This window comes from Notechis scutatus, chromosome 4 (assembly GCF_049901735.1).
Source record: "Notechis scutatus isolate UNSWTSFEM ecotype Mainland chromosome 4, rNotScu1.2, whole genome shotgun sequence".
Classification (NCBI taxonomy): Eukaryota; Metazoa; Chordata; class Lepidosauria; order Squamata; family Elapidae; genus Notechis; species Notechis scutatus.
The window spans coordinates 39,937,036-39,953,088 of NC_142012.1; the positions used below are offsets into that span (position 1 = coordinate 39,937,036).

Below are 16,053 nucleotides of genomic sequence, written 5' to 3' on the forward strand. Positions count from 1 at the left end.
GCTGGCTGAGCTACGGATAAGCAGACACTATTACAGAACGCTGCAGGAATTAAACAGAGGATACTTTTTTTCAATAAACTAATCTTATTTGTGTCAGCATAAATAACAATTATTCAATTTGCTCCTGGAATTTAACCCCAACTGCCACCTCTTCCTCCTCCTTCTCTTCCTCTTTTCAAATTTTAATCATGACCTGTGTTTTAACTCTAATATACTGACTAAAAGGCAACGAGATGGAATTGTGTCAAGGAATATTTGAAATCCTCAGAAAGTCTCATACATTGATTTGAAACATTTTATAAATGTTATACACTAGATAGAACACAAATGAAACTTAATTCAGAAAACTGAATCCTAATGGGCAAGTTTGATTAGTATATAAAAAAAGAGTAATCAGAAATTGTTACACCTGGGATTTTTCTAATGATAACAGATCAACCTGTACATAATTAAGTTATAGTATGAAAAATAAAAATCTACAAGAGAGCACACTGCTTACCTTCATTAGATTAAAAAGTCACTCAAAAGATGCAATCATGACATACATTCTCCAGATAGAAAATTACATTTACCCTAATTACCTAGTGGTTTCTTGCCATATTCTAATTATGTGAATAAAACAGTCATTCTGTTAAATCAAATCAAGTCTACACCTTGTTATGTGCATCAACTTTGCATATATCAAATGTTAATTCACATTTCCAGTTCTGATTCAGAACTCTTAGATCAAACTAGAAAAATTCTACAGTTCAGGACATTTCCTCCCAAAGTAATACATAGTATGGCAAAATCATTCCTAGAAGTTATCAAGTTAATGAAAAACAATCACCGGGTTAGACTGTACCTTTTAAAGATAACAATAATCTGATACGTATAAAACTATCAGAGAAGATCAAACCCATGATCTTGGTTGGATCAACCTTGGCAACTTTCAGAGTATGAATGCCAACTCCCAGAATTCCCAGGAATAGACATGATGGCTCAGGAATTATGGATACTGAAGGTCATACACGAAAAAGTTGTCAAAGTTGGGAAACACGGATTTAGATTATATTTATTGGTACTAGAACAACTGTGCTATTTTGGAGATGATTTTTCCAGCTGATTTGGAGTTTGGGTAAAACAAATTGTCACCATAAAAACTATAAAACAATTATAAAGATCTATGTCTGACACATCCTTCCCTTGATGAGTGCCTGAGAATTCCTTTTTGCTCTTCCAAGATTACTTTAGATTGTTGGGTGGTTCATGATTCCTATAATGGAAAAAGCTGAATATATTGAATTTACTTATTTATGTCACATGTATAAGGCTACCAATTCAAACAATGTAAGACTGAGTGAAGAAAAAGAGAAATAAACCCCACTATATGATAATGAACTAAATACAATATGTACATTCTAATTCTGAAATTTTGTTAGGCTTTCACTTTGTCAAGGTTGGATGCATTACCCTCTGCAGTACTATGTGGCCGATATAAAAACATACTGTATCATTCATGTCTATGTGGAGATGACTTTATGGAATTCATAAGCCAGATGGTCCTTGGCAACTTAAGACTTGTGGACTTCAACTCCCTATTCCCATGGCTGACTGGCAAATTTATAAACCTCACAGAATTCTTCATTTCTTTTTGTGAATGCTGCTTTCAGAACAATATTTCCTCCTTTTAAAGGAAGCGCTTCTTCAAAGAAACCCAGCTTCTGCCTTTCTTTGAATAGAAAAAACTTTCATAATATCACTATAGTTTTCCTCTTCACTTTAGAATTCAATCATGAGACCCATGAGGGGGCAACAAAGCAAGCTGGCACGAGACTGCAGTAAGATTTGTCCTTCTCCAGTAAATGCATATATTTAGTGTAGAAAGGAGATTAATGTGTGCTTTAACAGCTGCTCACAAAGGTGAGCACTAGATGGAAAAATGGTGGAAGTAGGACAAAAAGGGTATTTCTGGTAGAAATAAAATGGAATGTTCACAAACAGCAACATGAACTAAGGCTATAAATTTGCTTTCCTGCAGAGCTATTACTTTAAAACCCTGACATAAGCATATTTCAATTTGCATTTCTACATGTAGTGACATGGTCTTCTGCATTTGAAAAGATGTTCAAAGCTATCAAAGTTGCTGCCTACCTATTCTTCCATGTCAAAGTACAACTCAAGAAAGCTATTTGATTTGGAGCTACAATATGAACAAAAAGGACCATTTTTATTTACTTAAAAGTATTCCTCATACATTTTCCTGACCTAAACTGAGACATCCAAGGCAATTTCTAACAAAAAGAAAAGGATACCAGCTATTTATTCAAATATTTTTTGTGTCCTGCTTAATGTAAAATTTCCTGTTATTGTACAATAACAAATTATAGAATTAAGGAAGGAATACAATATTTCCAGTACAATTCTTTTTATTTTTCTTATATGTATCCATTTCATGTATTCATAACTATGTTTATACTTATACCTGTTATCTTATAATTGCTTGACAAAATAAATAAAATAAAATAAAATAAAAAATAAAACAATTATCAAGAAGACAGTTCAAACAGTCTCATTTTCATATGTGATATTTATTGCAGAAATCACACTTGAAACATGCTTCCAAATATCAGATACTATTTACCTAACTTTATTTGGGTCACAGAGCAGCAGGGGAAGCTAAAGAGAAATTAAACAAAAAAGAAGCAGCACTTAACAGGTTCTTTTACCCTGTTGAGTTCAAACATCATGCTAAGCTACGGCTTTTAAAATCATGCTAAACTATAAGCCATGGACTAAAATTGCCATAGCCAGATTTCTTCTGCTCCCTTTAGGAGAAGGTGTTTTAGTCTGGAGCCATCAATTGTTTGTATGCCTGTTTTTTTTTTACATGTTGTGTTTTCTATGAGTTATTGGATTACTATTTCTTCTCAGTGTAGTTAAAAAAATGAAAACTGTTTTTAACTGAAATTTTGCATATATATACATACATACATACATACATACATACATATACATATACATATACATATACATACATACATACATACATACATACATACATACATATATATATGCAGGTCTTGACGTATTCGGGTCTTTTCCCATGTAAGATTGAGAGCATCTTGGCCATTGAAATAGAGAAACACCCACATAACATGAATAAACGGGACGATGCCTCCCACCTACCAGACATCTGGAAACTAGCCCTTATCAACAAACGAGTCCCAGACACGAAAACCAACACCGGACCCAAAATAACACATGAGACCACCACCATTCTCCCTCACCAGACTCAAACCCAAACCTATCCCATAGATGAAAGACAACCACTGTTCAGAAACCAGACCACAGCTGCATAACCAGCTGCCACATACCCCGATCCCCAAACCAAGCAAACAGACACACACCATGAACACATATCCAGGCCTCAAACTCGGAGTCTTGATTCATTTGGGTTAATTAATTAGGTTATAATTATTGTTATGTTTATTTGGGGAGGACAGTGGCTCAGTGGTTAAGATGCTGCACTTGTTGGCTGGAAAGCTGGCAGCCCAAGTTTGAGACCTGAGCTCCATGCAATGGGATGAGCTCCCATCCGCATCCCATTTCCAGCCAGCCTAGCAGTTTGAAAACATGCAAATGCAAATAGATAAATAGGTACAACTCCAGTAGGAAGGTAACAGCATTGTGATGTCATGCACATCACATGACCATGGAAATGTCTTCAGGCTGGCTCAATGGCTTTGAAATGGAGATGAGCACTGCTCCCTATAGTGAGCAATGTAGTGGAGTAAAATCTGCAGGGATTCCTTTACCTTTTATATGTCTATGGAGTTTCTCAGTCATCCAGGTCATGGTTGTCCCAAAGGTGCTTTTTCAAGAAGTAACTGGGCTTTCTGGTTTTTCTTTGAAGATGTTTCATTTCTTATCCAACAAGCTTTTTGGACGAGAAGGGAAACGTCTTCAAAGAAAAAACAGAAAGTCCAGTTGCCTCTTGAAAAATCACCTTTGGGATTACCTTTTATATGTTGATTAGATCAGGAAATTTCAATTTCTTTCAGGCTGCTTAGATTAGTTTTTTTAACACAACTTTATTAATTTTTTTTATAAAATAAGGATACAAACTAGTAAAAGCAAATGACCAAAAAGAGAAAAAAGACAAGAGAGATATAAAAGTACAAAAGGGAGACAATTATAAAAGAAAAAATGTAATATTAAAAAAGTAAATTCTGATTTCATTTATAGAAGATATTGTTAAAACTTAAATTCAGCCCTTAGTTTAGCACCAAACGATAGCTTTCATTTTTCCAGACAATTACTAAAGTTTACTAGTCATTGAATCCATATCATAATTTGATTTTTCCCATTTCTTGAAAAATGTCCATAAAAGACTTCCAATTAGTACTAAAGTTTTCTGAAATACTTTCTCTAATGAGGGTTATAACTTGCAATAGTTAGGTTTTTTCCTAGAGAATTCCCAGTACTCAAGATCAATAGGCAAAATTGTCATAATAGAAAATTAGCGTCTGAGTAAACATTTGCTGTGGTTTCCCTTAGTTCCACACAGAATTTGTTCAATTTATTTCAGACCCCTAGGTTTCTGTGGATTAGTTAAAAAACCCAGTGTAGTAGGTTTAATTCTCTTTGACTAAAGTGGGTGAAAATTTGATGTGGTAATATGTGCACATAAACTGTATTAAAATGTAATTCGCCTGCAACTAATGATTCTTTGTTGCTGATAAGTACAGTTGCTGAAGAGCAAAGCAATTGCCTTATAATACTGATTATGGGTTTTCCTGTTTCCTTTTCTCTTTTCTAATCTTGAGAGACGGGGGAGTTTGTATAATCCATTCTTTCTGAAATTTGGCAATTTTAAGATGTGTTGTCTTCCTAGAATTCCCCAGTCAACACTAAAAATTGAAGTCCACACATTTTAAACTTTTAAACTTTCTATAGTTGAGAAACATTTTATGTTCTGGAAATTTCTAGAATAGGTCTATGGTGCTGATGTTAGGGAGAACAGGTGTTATTCTCATAAATCTGTCTCTTGCAAAGGGAAGATATGCTATTTTTCTTGAATTATTTTCATCTACTTTTCCTGTAAATCTTGCTGTTTACTATGAAGCCACATCAAAGAGGCAGTGAATCATAATTTAAAGCTGCATGGGCAAAGTGTATATATGTCAGCTTACAGAGGATCCTGAAAGTTGATTACCTCCTAAAATGAAAAAAACAGCTGCATGTGTTATAGGCATTGCAGACAGACGGAAATCTTGTTTGATTGCAGTCACTTGAGGAAAGTGAGGTTGTTCCTCACTGAATTAGTAATGAGATATAACATCTGAGCAATGCTTTCATTCAAATAATTCTGAGTAAGTTTTAAGGCTTTTGTTCTTTCTTCAGACTTTTTCCTACTCTGTTTTTTCTTCCACCATTCCATTCCATTTACTTTTGTCCTCTGTTGATCTTCAAAACAGGCAACTAAAAAAGTGAGACATGCTCTGCAAAGTCAGATAGGAAAAAAGTTGATTACTGTTGGGGTATAGAACTGAACAGATGCTGACATTAATATTTAAGCAATATGAAATAGTAAAATCATACGAAGTCTGCAATAAACATTACAAAGACAAACATACACACTCTTTGATTTTATTACTAGAAAAGATAAATGCTTTTCCATTACACTATTTAAGCTACATTAAGCAACCACTGAGGACAAAATCCTTAGTACTTAAAAAGACTATTAATTCTTTACTTTTATTTCAATATTGAGATTCAGTTCTCATTTTTCTAAATGGACTCTTGACAACTTTTAATTCACTGGCAGACCAATCTGTGGTTTTTCTCCTGTTTTTCCTCAACAACTGTGAAGACTTTCCTGAAGCTCTGGGATCCTATATATTGTGTAGTGCAGTGGTCCCCAACCTTTTTTATGCCGCGGCCCGGTACCAGCATCAGCTGGGCGCCTCGGCCCGGTGCCGGCATCAGCTGGGCGCCGCCATCTTGTTTTGATGAAAAAGTGCTTCTGGTGAGCTCACCGGAAGCACTTTTTCATCAAAACAAGATGGCGGCGCTAGCTCCAGTGAGCTTTCCGGGTAGAAATGGCTTTCTACCTGGAAAAGCTCACGAAGCGCTGGCGCCGCAACTTGTTTTGATGAAAAAGTGCTTCCGGTGAGCTTTCTACCCGGAAAAGCTCACGGAAGCACTTTTCCATCAAAACAAGATGAGCGGCGCCCAGCAAACCAGCGGCCCGGTAGGATTTGTTCCACGGACCGGTACCGGTCCGCGGACCGGTGGTTGGGGACCCCTGGTGTAGTGGGCTTTACTAGGCAAGAAGCAGACCAGCATAGCTACAAAAGCATTTATTGACTCAAAACTGTAACTGAGAAACAACCTATAATTTATACTCTGGGGCCACAGGGCCTTAACCAATCATAGTACTTGAAAAAGCCTGCCCAAATATGAATGTTCTAAGTTTCCCTCCAGAACAGTTGGAGTAAACAGTTAGAGTCATCTAAAGGTTAGTTTGACTTTAGCAGGACTTAACACAACTATATATATTCAATACATAACACCCTATTCAATTGAATCTGCACCAGACTGTTCTTCATTTCAGTCCCTACCTCAGAACTAGAACTTACTATGACACAAGAAGTCTTTGCCAGATGCAGTGCTTTTATGAAACCTGACTAGTCCAGGTGCTAGCCAGGATAGTTGGATAGTGTAAACATGCACCTACTCGATTAATTACAGTACTAAAGCTATGCTATGCATGGCTATGCATATCAATATAGGGATAGAAAGCCCATAATTTCTACATTCCAACTTCAACCTTATGTTGCCTATTTCATTGCATAGTCTGGGATCAGCCTTCTACAAAGCCATACAATTCTGTTTCGTTAGTTTCAATTTAGTGCAGCATTGAATTCCGCAATTGTGGTTTATGGCCTTGCATTACTGTGAACAAGGTCAAAATAGGGTAGCCAATAATATAAGACAAGCTGCATCATAGTAAAACAGCCCTGAAATTCTGTTATAGAAACAAGTTAGATTTCATTTTCAATATTTGAAATTAATGCTGTAATATATAGCTGGGAAATGTTGGACTGCAGAAATATATTTGATCCATTCATCCACAAAAAGCTTACAATTTAAAAATTTAATTCCACTTTTAAAATTTGGAGAAAATGGGGGTGGTAAATGACTTTTGGCAATATATAATATTTTATTATCCATCATCATTAGGTCCTGTGAAGAGGAAGCAAATCTTTTCCAGCAGTTTTGATCATTCTTGCAGCAATTTTGCCATAGTCCCAAGGGACATTGATAATCTTAATTTTTTCCTTTAGTGTTTGTCACTAATTTTTCAAAATATAATATAATAAATACTATAATATAATAAGTTTTTCTAAATATAGTATTTAGGTATTTATTATTTGATTTCCTTGGTAAGATACAATTGCTGCTTCTAAAGTTCCACAATGATTATTTATTTGCACAATTTATAAGAGACTATAAAAGTAAACAAAAGAGCAGTTATGATACTGTAGAGTGTAAAGAGACATCCTTGACACAGAGAGAAGAGATCCATTAACAAGCAACATGGCTTGAGTCCAAAACAAGAAGGAATATGTAAACATCTCAGACAGATAAGCCTCCCTAACTCAATGCAAATAGCATAACACTTTAAAATAAGCACTACCAAACTATGTACCAGCACCAATAAGAATACTACTAAATAGTATCTGACAGATTTCCAAACAGCCAAATTTTAGGAAATTTGGTTGAAGGTGGTTAGATGAGAAGCATTATGTAAGGTTTCCATCCCATCTTTTCAGGAAGTTAAAGAAACTGATATATTTACATGATCTAATTATGGGTTTAAATATTCTGCCTTGGTAAATTGATGAAAAATTGTACTAAAAATTTGTGAAATTACTTTCCAATATTCTTAAAATAAAATCAATTCATCAAAAAAATATTCAAGTGTACTGGATTTCTCACCTTATAACTTCTTATAATCCTTACGTATAATCCTGTGGAAAAGGGGTGTTTGTCAGAACATGTTTTATAAGGATTGCTTTTAGAGGTATAACTCAGAAAATGGAATGTTAATCTAGATTATAGATTTGGTCTTCTCCTTTTACTGTTAATTTGTGGCTGACATCAACAGGATTATTAATATGATTCTGTATCAATTGTTCAACTTTATAGAACCATACGTTCTTCCAGGATAATTTCAAAATATTTGAAATCTACCAAAATATCAACTATTTTTCCAGGTTTAGGATTGTCTAAAAGACATCATATAACATTGGAAAGAGAACTCTTTAATTACAACTATGGATTATCGATATACAATATATTATTTATCAACATTCATATTAGTTTTTGTTCAAGAAAGAGGCAATAAAAATAATACAGTCAAAGATTTGGGTATTTTTCTGTTCATAATGTAACTTCCCTTCTTTTTCTTACTATTTCTCAAATTTGAGGTTTGTTCGTCTTATAAAGCTGTTATTGTTGAATACTCTAATAAGGGAGTAAAGCCAAGGAATGTAGGCTTCACTCAGGTCCACCATTCCGGCAGCAAAATAGTTGAATCATTGGTTGAGCCACCTGACAGCTCTCTATAAAAGGGGGAGCTGTCAGACAGGCAAGTTGCTGCGTTGTGCTGATCTACTGAATAAAGAGCTGTTTGTTGTTGATCAGTGTTCTGCCTCTTCAATCTCCCAATATTTAATAGTTATATACACATTTTTCTTCTGTCAAATACTTGACGTAAATAATAGAAACTGAGTAAACTTTGCTACATGAAGAAGATGTTTTGCTTCTTGAAAAGATAAACAATACTCCTATGCAGATACCTAATTTTTAAATCACTTCCAATCATTTTGGAACATTTAATTGATTCAATATGTCATTCTAAATCAAATGGGCTCAAACCAGGCCAGATCAATTGTTGTACATAAATCCAACTCTAATCAACTGAAATGTAATTTGGAGATTCTACTTGAATCATTTATACATCCAGATAAATTAGACTTATTTTTCAAATTTAAGTTAAATTGAAACAATTTACACATCCAGAGTACATAATGGAAACTAAGTATGGCTCCTAAATTAAAAAATTCCAAGCAACTGTCTGGCTCTATATTAGTTAAAAAGCCATAATAAAGAATAGCTAACAACTCGTTGTTTATATATAACATCATACAGATCTACTACTAAAGATAGTTGTTTCACTCTGTTTAATATTAAGACCTGCCTTATATTTCATTCACAGAAGATGACAAAAGTGTAAACTCATTTCTTTTACAAGAAGAAAAAAAGTTAGTACTGGTTCAATCAGTACCATAATTCCATTGAGCAAATTCATAAATTATCCAGAAAGAATTATCTTGATTGTTGCATTGTTAGACTCATTCTCAGAGGTAAAAACAAATACATATCCATATATACTCAAATATTCATAATGAAAGAAATTAATGTATGCTTTGAATATCAGTTTTTTTAAATACATCAATTTTATCACCTTCCTAATTATATTTTATATATGCTATAAAACAAATCATTTTGTGCAAATCCATGTTACGGTGTTGTAAAAGTTAAGTGAAATTATTGCATGTGTCCATTGAGATTTAAACACAATGAGGCATGATTATGGATGAAATGATTCCAGAAAGTCCTATTTGTGAAAGTAGTCTTGATTGTGTTTAATAATGGAGATTATTTCATTTGCATAATTGAAATTATTCTATTTTGGGACAGCTAACATGCTGAATCTAGACAATTAAGAGAACAACTCATATTCTTGGCAAAAATCATCCATTCAAGGAGACTGATCCAGTGGGAGGGAATTATATATAGACTATACTGGAACATTTATTGCTTCTTGTATTATATCTAAAAAGGGAAACTTTAAAATGTGCTATCACACAATGATTATGAGTTAGTCTTTGTAGGAGTTTTTAAAGGCTGGAAAAAAATAGTGTGACTGCAGTTGATTTAAAACTACATGTACTGATGATAAAATAATTGACCTGTAACTAAAAATATCAATACTGGAAATCCAGATATGTAATAGGATAAACTCATCAATAAAACTAATGGATAATTGGAAATATGTATTGAAACTTTAGGTTGTATGAATGTGGTTGTAAATTTATTCCTAGAAAATTATTATTATTTAATTTCTATGAATAAGATAGTTATTCCTGTTATCTTATGCATTTTCCAGGATTATTTTACAAATATATAATAATACATTATATATTATGTATAATAAACTTCTGCTCTCTCACACTTAATCTGTGACACATGACACATAACACATCAGACTAGTATGATCTGTTTACTTAATATCACTCTCACTTCAAAATATTAAGCAAATGAAAATTTTGTTTAATAGAGGTTCTCATCCTAGTCAATGACTGAAATTTAAGAGCTACATCATGAAGCTCTACCACCACCTGCCTACCTGGAATCTGAAGTCTGAATAAGAATAAGAGCAGAGTTGGAAAGGACCTTGTAGATCTTCTAATCCAAGAAGACTAATCCAATCTTCTAATTCAATCTTCTAATCCAATCCGTGATGGTGAACCTATGGCATGTGTGCTGGAAATGGCATGCAGAGCCCTCTCTCTGGGCATGCCAGCCAGCTGTTGCCCATTGTTCTTCTGGGTTCCTGTGTGCACATGTGCGCCAGCCAGCTGGTCTTTGTGTGCACAGGAGTGTCAGAAACCGGAAGATCAGATGGTTGGGCATGCGTGCATGTGCCAGAAACTGGAAGCTCAGTGCATACCGGGGAGCTGCTCTTCTGGTTTCCGGCATTCCCACATGCATGTGCGCATGCTCCTATTTTGGCACTTGGTGCCAAAAAGGTTCACCAACACTGATGACAAGGTTCATCATTTGAGGCAAATGCTTGTCTAATCTCTTCTTTAAAACTTCCAGTGATTGAGCTTCCACAACCTCTGGGGGCAGCTTTCCACTAATAAATTGTTTCCTTTGTCAGAAAATTCCTCCTTAGTTCTAGGTTGTATCTTTCATGTTGCAGTTTATAGTAATCAAGCCAGCATACAAACAAATAATTCAACAGGATTCATTATATGGAAGAAACTTCTTTATATACAATAATATAAAACATGATGCATGTATACAATACCCATGCAGCTCTTGCAATGTGGTAGGGAGAAGAAGAAGTAGTAGTACAAGGAGAAGCACTAGAACTTTTTTTATACACAGAAAAGTTAAGCTAAGCCACGCCCAGGTTCCAAGCTGTCTCAACCACCAAACAGTCCCCATTGGCTGACTTGTTGCTATGCCTATTCCAGTTCATGAAGCCTTATACGCTGACATCTCCTTGATAAGTTCCCATTGGTTACTCCTAATCATGCCTTCTGGAGTTTTGGAGAATAGGTTGACTGCCTCTTCTTTGTGACAGGCCCTTAAATCTTGAGAGACTTCTATTGTGTCACCTCTAATCCTTCTCACTGCTATACTAGACATATCTGCATAAAGCCCCCTAAAAATGTAGAGGGTTATTTAGCTCAGGTCTGGAACTGGTAGCTGGCTAAGAGTTTGAAGAACAAGAAGAGCACAGAGCTTGTGTCTTCTTCCAGAATCAGGAAGATAATGGGGCACTTAGGCTGCCCAAAGTGAAAGGCTGGATAGCAACATAATAATTCTGTAAGTAAGAGCTGGGCAAATAGATGGATGCAAGAAATTAGGAATAGGTGAGAGCTTCATATAAACATTCCATAGATATACAGAGCTATAAACAGAGAAGAAGGGGAAGCTATGGATAAGTAAGATGAAGTAGCAGACCAGCAGGACTTGCTATGATTGATTTTAAGGTTGAAAACTTGATATGGAATATTTATTTATTTAATATTTATTTTATGTATTTATCAAATTCAGAAAATTTATTTAATATTTATTTTATGTATTTATCAAATTCAGAAACTGCCATCTACCACATAGAGGGACTTCCCTCTTTTAGTATCTTAATTTTGTTCATGTGTTCTGGGTCAGCCTTGTTTCGCTTCCCCAATTTATGCTACATTTCTGAGACCCAGGGAAAGATAACCTGTCCTAGGTGTGTTTCTCTTATCTTTCTCTAGTAGGAGCTCCATTAGTGGCATAGGAAAGAAGGCAGATTGCTGAAAAGGAGCATTCATATTAAAAATGGCTTTAAAATGTTTTGCAGTCATTTATCAATAAAGGAACAGAAAAGTTACACACCAGGGAAAAATTGCATTTGTGAAAAGATGATTATAAATAGATATAAAGACATTGACCTGGTTAAGGTTGCTTGAAATGTTTCATGTCTAAAGAAATGAAATAGACAATACAATATAATCACAAGTACTTTGTGATCATAATCTCACAAGCATTGTGAGAGCAGTTTCTTATAAGAGCAAATTTACAAAAAAATAATGAAATATGCAAGCAGAACAGATGAAGAGTAATTAAAAATGAATGATGAAGAGCAGGTAGAAATCATTCTTTAACAAAACAGTAACATATGAATGGCATGGCAGCCTCTCCAAATCATGCCTTAAAGATAGTACTGGAACCTATGGGAATTTCTGCTTAATCTGTAGAATTCAACTATTTCATTTTATATAGCTGGTTTTGTCTAATCCTGTCAAGACATGGTTTCTACTTATCATACTTGTTGGACACTTTGACTTTTACTATTGTAAAGGTTGGAGAAAAAAGGCACCGAAGCTCTGCTGTACTTTTTCCAAAAATATTTAATAAAATATGGTCATATTGTAGGTGTTAATGTAACCCATTGTTGAATAGATTTTATAATAAGACACTTTTCCTAGACATATCCCCCAACCACAGCTCTTGCCTCACAATCAAGAGGCTATCAGTTCGATCCTAGGTAGAGACTAATGTTGGACCAGATGACCTCCAAGGTCCCTTCCAACTCTGTTATTCTATGAGGTTCTCAACTATAGACTGTGAAAAACCTAAGCTCCAAAATGTTATCAGGGTCTACTTTGGTCTATGACCCTTGTACAAATTACATACACACACACACACACACACACACAAAATAGAACTCACTATTTCCTCTGCAATCAAAGCATCGCAAACTATTTTAAGCACAGCTGGTGAATTTGTGCAACTAAGAATTAAAGAGATAAGAAAGAACACCAAAAACTGAAGGGAAAATATGAAAATAATCTTTTACTGAACAAATATCAAATATTAAAGAGGCTCACTGGTTTAATGGATACAGTGAATGTGTGTGTGTGTGTGTGTGTGTGTGTGTGTATGTGTTTGTATATTACAATAATTTGATAGCCCATGTTTTTATAAAGCTGGAAAGATAGCTGATGATTTATTTATAGGTATTGCTGCAGTATTCATTATAAGGAAGCTTCAATGTCTCAATTTTGAATATTTTTAAAACATAATTTGAAAGTAGAGGGACATCAGTTAATGGATAATTAGTCTTTCTGTAGGAGAATATTAAACGAAATAAAGCATCCTGATGATTAAAGAAACAGCAATCAGCAGAACTCAAAACAATTGACAAGTGTTCATTGCCTGAACATCTTATGTAATGCTTCATAAATATGTAACCAAATGGCTTAGTAAAATTCTGCTTCAATGGAGGTCTTCCTCAATAGAAACATTTTAAAGTTAAAAAGGCAGAGTTGGAATAAAGAAAGCACAGCACGTGGAATGTTTTTCAAGAATCAGGTGGAATTTAGGAATGATGGCCAGTAGGAAAAAAAGATTCATAGAAATAAAAGCAATTGAAAAAGCTAATAATATACTGCTGAAAAAAATAAAGGGAACACTTAAACAACACAATGTAACTCCAAGACAATCACACTTCTGTGAAATCAAACTGTACACTTAGGTAGCAACACTGATTGACAACCAATTTCACATGCTGTTGTGCAAATGGAATAGACAACAGGTGGAAAGCAGAGGCAGTTAGCAAGACATCCCCAATAAAGGAGTGGTTCTGCAGGTGGTGACCACAGACCACTTCTCGGTTCCTATGCTTTCTGGCTGATGGTCTGGTCACTTTTGAATGCTGACGGTGCTGTCACTCTAGTGGTAGCATGAGACAGTCTACAGCCCACACAAGTGGCTCAGGTAGTGCAGCTCATCCAGGATGGCACATCAATGCGAGCTGTGGCAAGAAGGTTTGCTGTGTCTGTCGGTGTAGTGTCCAGAGCATGGAGGCGCTACTAGGAGACAGGCCAGTACATCAGGAGACATGGAGGAGTCCGTAGGAGGGCAACAACCCTTTGTGCAAGGAGGGAAAGGAGGAGCACTGCCAGAGCCCTGCAAAATGACCTCCGGTGGGCCACAAATGTGCATGTGGCTGCTCAAATGGTCAGAAACAGACTCCATGAGGGTGGTATGAGGGCCCAACGTCCACAGGTGGGGGTTGTGCTTACAGCCCAACACCATGCAGGACGTTTGGCATTTGCCAGAGAACACCAAGATTGGCAAATTCACCACTGGCGCCCTGTGCTCTTCACAGATGAAAGCAGGTTCACACTGAGCACATGTGACAGACGTGACAGGGTCTGGAGATGCCGTGGAAAACGTTCTGCTGCCTGCAACATCCTCCAGCATGACCGGTTTGGCAGTGGGTCAGTAATGGTGCGGGGTGGCATTTCTTTAGGGGGCTGCACAGCCCTCCATGTGCTCACCAGAGGTAGCCTGACTGCCATTAGGTACTAAGATGAGATCCTCAGACCCCTTGGGAGACCATATGCTGGTGCAGTTGGCCCTGGGTTCCTCCTAATGCACAATAATGCTAGACCTCATGTGGCTGGAGTGTGTCAGCAGCTCCTGCAAGATGAAGGCATTGATGCTATGGACTGGCCCGCCCATTCCCCAGACCTGAATCCAATTGAGCACATCTGGGACATCATGTCTCGCTCCATCCACCAACACCACGTTGCACCACAGACTGTCCAGGAGTTGGGGGATGATTTAGTCCAGATGTGGGAGAAGATCCCTCAGGAGACCATCCGCCACCTCATCAGGAGCATGCCCAGGCATTGTAGGGAGGTCATACAGGCACATGGAGGCCACACACACTACTGAGTCTCATTTTGACTTATTTTAAGGACATTACATCAAAATTGGATCAGCCTGTGGTGTTTTTTTCCACTTTAATTTTGAGCATAACTCCAAATCCAGACCTCCATGGGTTGCTAAATTTGATTTCCATTGATAATTTTTGTGTGATTTTGTTGTCAGCACATTCAACTATGTAATGAACAAAGTATTTAATAAGAATATTTCATTCATTCAGATCTAGGATGTCTTATTTTTGTGTTCCCTTTATTTTTTTGAGCAGTGTATTGTGCTATGTACTCATTCATGTTTCCTTTGGGTGCAATTCAAGGTGCTGGTTGTCACCTTTAAAGCCCTTCATGGCTTGGGTCAAGGTTATCTGAGGAACTATCTCTTGCCAGTGACATCTACCAGACCCATTAGAGTGAGGAGGCAGGGAATGTTGTGGGTCCCACTCCTGAGGGAGATACACCTGGTGGCACCCAGAAGAAGGGCCTTCTCCATGGTGGCTCCATCTCTCTGTAACATCATTCCCCCAGAGATTAGAATGGCCCTCTCACTAACACTCTTCCAAAAGGCACTGAAGACCTGGTGTTGCTAGTGGACCTGGGGAACCCAGAGAGGGATGGAGCCCATCAAATGGCTAGTGTGATCTGCTGTTGTTGGGGCAGGGGGTGGGAGTTGGTTTTTGTTTTGGTTTTTTCCCCAAATTTTGTTCTGTTGTACTTTACTAACTTATTTGATTCTTTTTGTTAGTTTTTTATTGTTTTTATTTTTTGTTTTAAATATGCTTTTACATTGTGTAAGCCACCTCGAGTTGCCATGGGCGAATAGGTGGCAATATAAATTAAATAAATAAATAAATAATGGCATAGTAACAGACATGAATATAATTTCTTTCAAGCAGAGGAGTGCCTACTATTAACCTTCACTTTGAACCTAAAAGTTCAGCCGCAAAACTCTATTTTTGCTCCCAGAAAAGAGAAAAAAACAGAAGAACAA

General features: G+C 36.2%; 1 protein-coding gene across 1 annotated transcript in view; it reads right to left on the bottom strand.

Moving 5' to 3' along the window:
- SGCZ (sarcoglycan zeta) overlaps positions 1–16,053 on the bottom strand; it is a 573,073-nt gene that overhangs the window by 405,121 nt on the left and 151,899 nt on the right. The window lies entirely within an intron of this gene.